This window comes from Rattus norvegicus, chromosome 2 (genome assembly GCF_036323735.1).
Source record: "Rattus norvegicus strain BN/NHsdMcwi chromosome 2, GRCr8, whole genome shotgun sequence".
In the NCBI taxonomy this organism is placed as follows: Eukaryota; Metazoa; Chordata; class Mammalia; order Rodentia; family Muridae; genus Rattus; species Rattus norvegicus.
This window is the reverse complement of record NC_086020.1, coordinates 136,365,456-136,373,401: the sequence shown is the minus strand read 5'-3', so window position 1 is coordinate 136,373,401 and position 7,946 is coordinate 136,365,456.

The window sequence follows — 7,946 nt, the reverse complement described above, 5'->3', positions numbered from 1 at the left end:
AACTTAGCGAGTAGGATTGAGGGATATCAGAGCACCAGGTCTAAGAGTCTGCTGAGATGAGAACAGGCCAGGCCCACCGGTGCCCTGTGATAGCGTGGTTGCTTGGAGAGAGTGGAGGTGGCAAGACCTTCAGGGCCAGAGAGTAGCGGGAGTTAGCATGGGATGATGCGTTTCTGTTTGTTTGTTTGTTTATTATTTAATGCAACAAAGATGCCTTGTAGCATGGTCTTAAAGGTATCAAAATACATACATACATACCATGTATTAGACTTCAAGAAGGCAATATACATATCCAGAATGAAAAAGAACCTACAATATCATAACAGTGTTGTATTGCTTCCAAGGAGATAGGCTTTATCTAAAAATGTTGTGGAAATTATTTTATTCCAACGTGGTTTATATATGCTAGGTCTGTTTATCCTTAAAGCCTTTAGTGACCCCCACATTACCATTTTAGCTGTCCACAGCCATATTATAACATTCTTCATAATTTGTTCTCCACTTGTGTTGTTATGTGCTACAAATTTTATGAACAACTTTGATTTTTCCTCTATTTAAAGCTGTCAACATTAAAAGTCTAAATCATTTATATTTTTATTTTCCATAATGAAATGGATCCCTAAGCTCTGTTTCTACAGTTCCTGTAAATCCTGAAAGAAGAGTCCATTGGTCCTAATGGATTAAGGTCTCAGATTCCATTTTTTATAATGGGGTCTCATTTTATAATATATTGAAGAAAGAAGGCTAAGATGATCTTGGTCAGGGAAAGATGTGGCTATTAAGATTTTGTCCCCTCCTTTTTCCCAATCCCCTTTCTATCCCCATTAGTTCTGCCCTGTATTAATTTTCTTATCAAAAGAAAAGTTTCTTTCATGTATAAGCAATTGTTTTTATGAAGATGACATTTTTGCTTCTTATTTAATACATTCAGAAACTGGGGCAGGGGACATATTTAAAAATTTATTCTGGATGTGGCAGACTTTAATTATTCCTAATTATAGCAAAATAATAAATTTCAGAAAAATGTAGTATAGAGTTTTATGATTAATTTATTTAGCTACTTGAACTTCTACAGATAAAAAACAAGTTAGATCTAACTAAAACTGTTGACAAGGAACAGCAAACAAGGCTGAATGTAGGGAATTTCTTGCCATATTATGAAGTCTTTTAACAGATAGTACAATTTGCTTTCTATCCATTTGTTTGTTTAGAGTCATAACAAGCCACATTGCATGTGTAGAGGTCAGAGGAGACCTCAGGAGTCTCTGTCAGGAGTTCTTCCCCCATGTGGGCCCTAGAGGGATCAAACTCAGATCTTATGCTTTCTAGCACGTGTCTTTCCCACTGAATCTTCCACTCATGCTAGATGGTTCAACTGTAATCATGAATAATAAATAATAAGGAAACCAATGGCATTGCTATAAACATAACTCGAGAAGTTTATCCTTAATGAGAAATAAAGGAAACTATAGTTAATTCATTACATTTTCTTCCCTAGTGATTTAGTAGTGTCTCCAGTGTTCTTGGAACTATGCATACTAAAGAGAACTTCATTTGTTTATTTATTCCTCTATGTGTGTATGTCAAGGCCCAAACTCGGCTTGAAGAGAAGCTCCTGCGAGAACCCTAGTCAGTTTTCTCTAGATAGCTTGTGGCTCTGTAGTCTGCTCAAGACAGCTAGCTCTTCAGAAGACTGTTCTCTCAGAAGACTGTTCTCTCCGTGTCTTCTGCTCTCCTCTAGACAGTTTTTCTTGATATTCTAAAACACTCTCTGGTTGAGACAGCTAGCTTTCTGCTCCAGACAACTCTCTCTGGTTGAGACAGCTCTCTCTGCTAGTAAAAATTCTAAAAGTTCTCTGGATAGCTTGGGTTTTCTGACCAAAGTCAGATAAGCTGCCATAAAAAAAATTCTTGAATCATCTAACTGTGTCAGGCATTTTGCTAGAAAAATTCTAAAAGTAATTCCTTGGTTTTCTGATCAAAATCGAAATGCTACTAAAAATTCCAAAAGAGCTGTGTTTGCTCCTCAGACAGCCTTCTCTGGATAGCTGCTAGGAAGCATTCTGAAAGAGCTGCATCAGCCCTCTTAAGTAAGAAATTCTTGGGCTTCTCAATGGTGGTCAGAGATCATATTAGACAAAATTCTAAAGGAGGTATGAAAAAATTCTAAAAGATGTAAAAGATGTGTTCATTCTTCATGGATTTTTGACCCAAATCAGAAATCCTGTTAGAATTTTTTTGCTGTGTTCGCTCTCCAGAGATCTTTAGACAGTTCAGCTCTCACTAGAAAAGTTTCTAAAGAAGAACCGCCATCATTCGACGCTAGCTCATGGCAAGCAGACCAAAAGTCAAGTTTCTTATTTACATATGAATTCAGTTATTTATTCAAGTTATCTTTTGATCATACCAGGAATCAGAATTCCATGACTGTAGTCCCTTGACTCTCAGGAAGATTTTGCTAGCACAAGCACAGACAATAAGATAGGAGCACACCTGGACCTAAATTCGCTCTCTTTGTTGCAGGCTGACCTTGAACTCAGAAATCTGCCTACATTTGTATCTGTCTATCTTTGTATCTCTGACAAGCAGGCTCATAGAGAAGCTGCCTCTGTTCCTTTAGATCAGTGAAGCGCCTTATACAATTCATATTGCAACCTTATATTTTTACATTGCTGAAAAATTATACATTTTTTAACTCAAGTTTTCAGAGTTCTTTTCCACAGTTTTAAGCGCTGTCCTGAAGGTCCAAGCATTTACCATTTTTGCTGAGACATTAGTGATAACTTTGCCTACTGGACTCTTGCTCTCTGATGGTCCTGACGTCATTAACGCTAACAGGGAGGACATTTCCTTGAAGGAAGAACATGAGAATATGTACATTGTTAAAGAAAAACCTTTATGCCCACAGCAGCTATCAGTGCTCATGGAGGCCTGTACCCTGTTGGCCCTGTTCGAGGGGCAGAAACTATGTCATTCTGCCCCTACCAAGGCCATCCTGGACTCTGCATGTGTGTAAGGTTTGTGTGGTTATGCAGGCATATGTGTATATTTCAATCCCATGCAACTTCAAGGTTTTTCTCCTCAGGTGTTTCCATCTTGATTTTTGAAAAAAAGTTTCACATAGATCCCTACACTATGATTTTTGACCTGTGAATTCTGGGGATCTACCACCCCCAACACAGAGATTAAAAGTACAAACCACCTTATTGGCTCTTTTACCCGGATGTTGCCAGGCAAGTCTTTGTTCTATGAGCCCCCGATACTTTCAAATACTTCAAATACTTTCAAGTCATTGGAAGTATTATATGAACTTCTTTAATTTTAGTTTAGAAAAGTAAACAAAATTTCACACTTGAAATAGTTACCTAATCTTTTAAAATGCCATCCAAATAAGGGGATGCTAAATTGTTGACTGGAAATATCAAAGCTTTTACTTTGCAGTACTCCCTATTCTTCCATGTATTAATCTGGATTTTGAAAAATAATAGAGCCTCTTCAGTGCAACAGTTTCCGAGACCTCTGATATGCACTGCAGTGAGGGGTCCCTCTGACATGGTCTTAAACTTTTCAGGATGTTATTAGTACTTTGTTAACAAGTACATAGCGGGTAAATACTAAAGAATTCCATGCAACTGGGTACAATTGCACAGAGGCAATGCAGTGATAGTTCCTAGATGACAGGATGCTGCCAGGGGAAGTGGTTGGTATATGACAGATGTGATTATGCATGACTGTAGGCCAGCACTGTAGGGGAGAGAAGAAAGCCAGAGGAGTAGTTTAAGACCACCTTTGGCTTTAATGACTTGGAGAAAGTATGTCTCATTAATCAGAAACAATTCATTCTGTTCTTCCCATGTTTTGATTTTGTTTATTTTTGTTGTTTTGGGGTGTGTGTGTGTGTGTGTGTGTGTGTGTGTGTGTGTGTGTGTGTGTGTCTAAGATAGTCTTATGTCACACAAGTAGCACAAGGTGGTCTCTGACTCTATACTCAATCTCTTTCATTGAGGCTGTGTAGGCTTAGAGTTTTCTAAACTTACTTTATTCAGGGTTCTAGAATGCTTCAACCTCCCTTCTAGCCAATGGACCAGAGGTAAGGGGGAAAAGGTTTATAGGGAAAAGGTGGTTGTGGACCTGTTTAGAAGTAATTCTTTGGGGCAATTCCACTCTTTGTTGTTGGGACACCAGCAGTCCAGTCCAATAGCAAACACCAAACACGAATCTGTAGCAGCAATCCGTCCAATAGCAGACAGCAAACACCAGTAGCAGTGTCTCTGTACAGCAGAAACCGCAAGGTTCCAGCAAATAGGCACAAGTCAGTGGAAGCAGTGAGAATCAGCCAGAATACGATAAGAAGTTCTGTGGCATGTTTCTCTCTACAAAGTGAAGACAAGTGAAGCTTTATGGCTAGCAAAGACCAGCGAAGACCAGGGAAGCATTGTAAGGTGTAGCAATGCAAGAGCATCCTTTCACTGTCTGTCGGGTTCTCCTTACACTCTTTCCAAACATCATACACCCTCTCAAGCACCTGCTCCAGCAAAACATCACATGCCTTCTCACGTGTCTGCTTCAGAAAAACAAAATATCTTCACAAGACATCTTCCAGAAAAATACCACACGACAAAACTGAGTTTCCAAAGAAATCAGAAATTTCCATTTCATGGCTGATATCCTAATTATAAGTATCTAAGAATGTTATCTTATTTGGAGAGAATATATTTACTTTCATTTTTTAGTTATGGAAATGTGGAGTCCTGCACCTAAGTGTGATACATTTAAGGGCCAAAAAAGGATGGCATATCTTTTGAGGCTGGAGTTACAGTGGTTATGAGCTATCCACCATGGGTGCTGGGAACTGAACTCAGGTCATCTGCAAGAGCAATATCAGCTCTTTTTTTCTTTTCTTTTTTTTGGAGCTGGGGACTGAACCCAGGGCCTTGTGCTTGCTAGGCAAGCGCTCTACCACTGAGCTAAATCCCCAACCCCCAATATCAGCTCTTAACCACTGAGAATCTCTTCAGGTGTAGAGACATAGAATTTACAGGGATAATTAAGTTAAAGTGAGGTCATTAGGATTTGCCTAATATAGGACCGCATTCCTTTTTAAAAGAAATAAATCTGGAGCCAAACATGCAAACAGAGAAGACAATGTAAAATCCCTGGAAAATCTCAGCCACTTGTAAGCCAAGGAGAGAGGCTGGAATTGTTTTCTCCCACAGAGTCTGCAGAAGGAGCCACCCTACTGACTGATTCAGACTTCTCCCTCCAGAACGTGAAAATGAATGTCTGCTGTGTAAGTCACAGATCTATGGCAGTGCTGGTGAACTAATATCCTCTTCTCTGTAATGCTAACATAATCATCATTATGGATCCGAGAATGTTATTCATGCTATTGGGACTGCAAAACAATATATGTCTAATGTTTTCATTATATCTTCATGCTAAGATTTTGTTAACTTAATCAAATAATAAAATACTAATGGGTAATGTTCTTAAATGCACAAATGTTTAATTCTTCCATGAATAATCCTGACAGGTAATTTCTAATTTTACAGTTAAGTAATTTAGGTATGAAAATTATCACACTGCGAATCTCAGCAACAACTGGATTCAAACCAAACTATCTGGTTGCAAAGTCTCTACCACTCCCATTCTCTGTGGTATTCTTAGTATTGTTCAAGTTGTGAGGAATATCCATACCCCTAATTAAGGTAATCACTGTACCATGTATTTGAATATTTTTATAATATGTGGTGGATATGGACTATAAAAATAGCTCCACTCTATAAAAACTGAGACTATTTCCTCCCTCTTTAAGCTGGGTGGGATTTTGTGATAACTCAGTGGTGTCTCAGAACTATATAAGCAGGTCTTGGGGGATTCCTTGCCCTCTGGCTGGCTGTCCACAGGTTATGCTGGCCCCAGAGACAGGTTTACTGACATGGTTTGTGATGCCTAGTGAAAATGAATGAGCTGCTTAAAAATCATTTGAAGTTTGCCATGGTAACAGAGCATTAAAAAACGATTGGAGAATGGAGTATTTATACATCGGAATCCTGTAAAGGCTGCCTTCTCATGAAGCACTGCCAGAGCTGGCATGATCCGTTGCTTTAGTGAATTAAGGAATACGTTTTTGTTTCTAAGGATGCTGACTTTTTATTTTAATTGTATGCACAAAATAGGATGGATTCACCATAAGAATATATAATTTGATTTCTTCCTCAGCTTAATGCTTATTCATCTGAGCTCAATCATAATATGTGCTACTTCCTCTGAGATGCTAAACACTTGCCAACAATCCATTGAAGTAAAAACATTATGTCAACACAGTGGTAGACATTTATTTTGGATGCAGAATATTCACTTTCCCTCATTTATAAAATAGAAAAATGAGCGTGTTTTATTGAATGGAATGTAAAATTATCATTTAAAAATTCATTAATTGGAAGTGAAGTAAATTAAAATATTATTTACCAGTAATTAGCATCAGTTATATTGTCTCGACTACTCTAAAATTGACATTTACCAGACTTTTTTTCTCTTTTTATTTTTTTTATTAATTAAATTTGTTTTTTGACTATGAAGGGACTGGGGGAGGCAAATGGCAAGATACAGGTGATATGAGTGGAGGGGAATGAGGAAAATGGGGAGGGGGCTTTAATTGGGGAAGGGAGTTAAATGAAGATGGAGAGGAGGAAAAGTGAAAAAATACAACAAAGATGGTGGGTAAAGCCTTAAGGAATATTATTTAATTTTTACCTAAAATTATACACAAGCACACACACATATGTATATATACATATATATGAAATATAAAGTTATGGCACATGCTAATAATGCTCTTCACAAAATCCCTAGAGTATTATATATTAGTAACAGGTATGAAAATGCTCCTACTTTTCAACGATTGGTCAGGCATAGGCAAGGGACTCCTAAAACAGCATGGGTTATCAATATTGCTCTTGGTTTTCTCCCAGATTTTAAAGGTAAGTCCTATTGCTGAAGTCACTGACACCTGACTCAGATTTGTGCTGAATATGAGTTAGAAGCTTTCTCCCTTTGGTCTAGCTTTTGTTATAGCAGAAGTTGCTATGCAAGATGCCATGCAAGGAAGAGATCAATGTTTCTACCCAGGTTTGTTGACTAGGATCTACAATGATGGGCATGTCAAGATATCCCTAAATGTACAATGGTGTATTCATATCTTGGAAGTAATGAACAGCAGTGTACTTGGGTTTGAGGCTTGCTTAACAGGAAAGAAATTATGTCCAGTATTAAAAACCTGGTCAAAGGCTACTCCTGCTGCCTCACTGTATGGGCAGTGGAAGCCAGCCAGAATGTGAGGCTTACAGTGAACTAATATATGATGGAGAAATGGGAAAGATAGGAAGCAGAATGCTATGTGCCCCGTGGAGAGATGCAGAACTGGACACACAAATGTAGTGAGGACCATGATTCATGCTTCTGCTGACTATAATGAGAAAGGAAGCTACTTTTTCAGTGATATTGATGATTGCAGATGCATAGTTGACCAAAAGGGACATGGAAGGCTTCTGTGACAATCCTTACCCCCACCCCAGCCCCAACCCCCAAATTTCTGCAAAAGTACTGGCCTAAACAGTAAGCCATCAAAGAGAAATCCTAAAAAGTGTGATAAAAGATGACACAATTGATGGCATCTTGAGTACATGTGGTGGGTGAGGGGAGAGAGTGACTCAGTTCTGTTTAAGGGGCAGGAAACTGAAGGTTTGACCATGTTCCAGTGAGTACATAGATAACACAAATTCTACTTTTTTCTATTTAATTTTATCTTTAACTTTTTTTGGGGGGGGTAGAATGGGAGGGCAGGGAAGGACTGGGAAATGAGTGGGATTTGGGTGCATAATGTGAAATTCCTAAAAAATAAATGAAAATGTTTTGCTGGAGAAATTAAAAGGAAATCTAGTCAA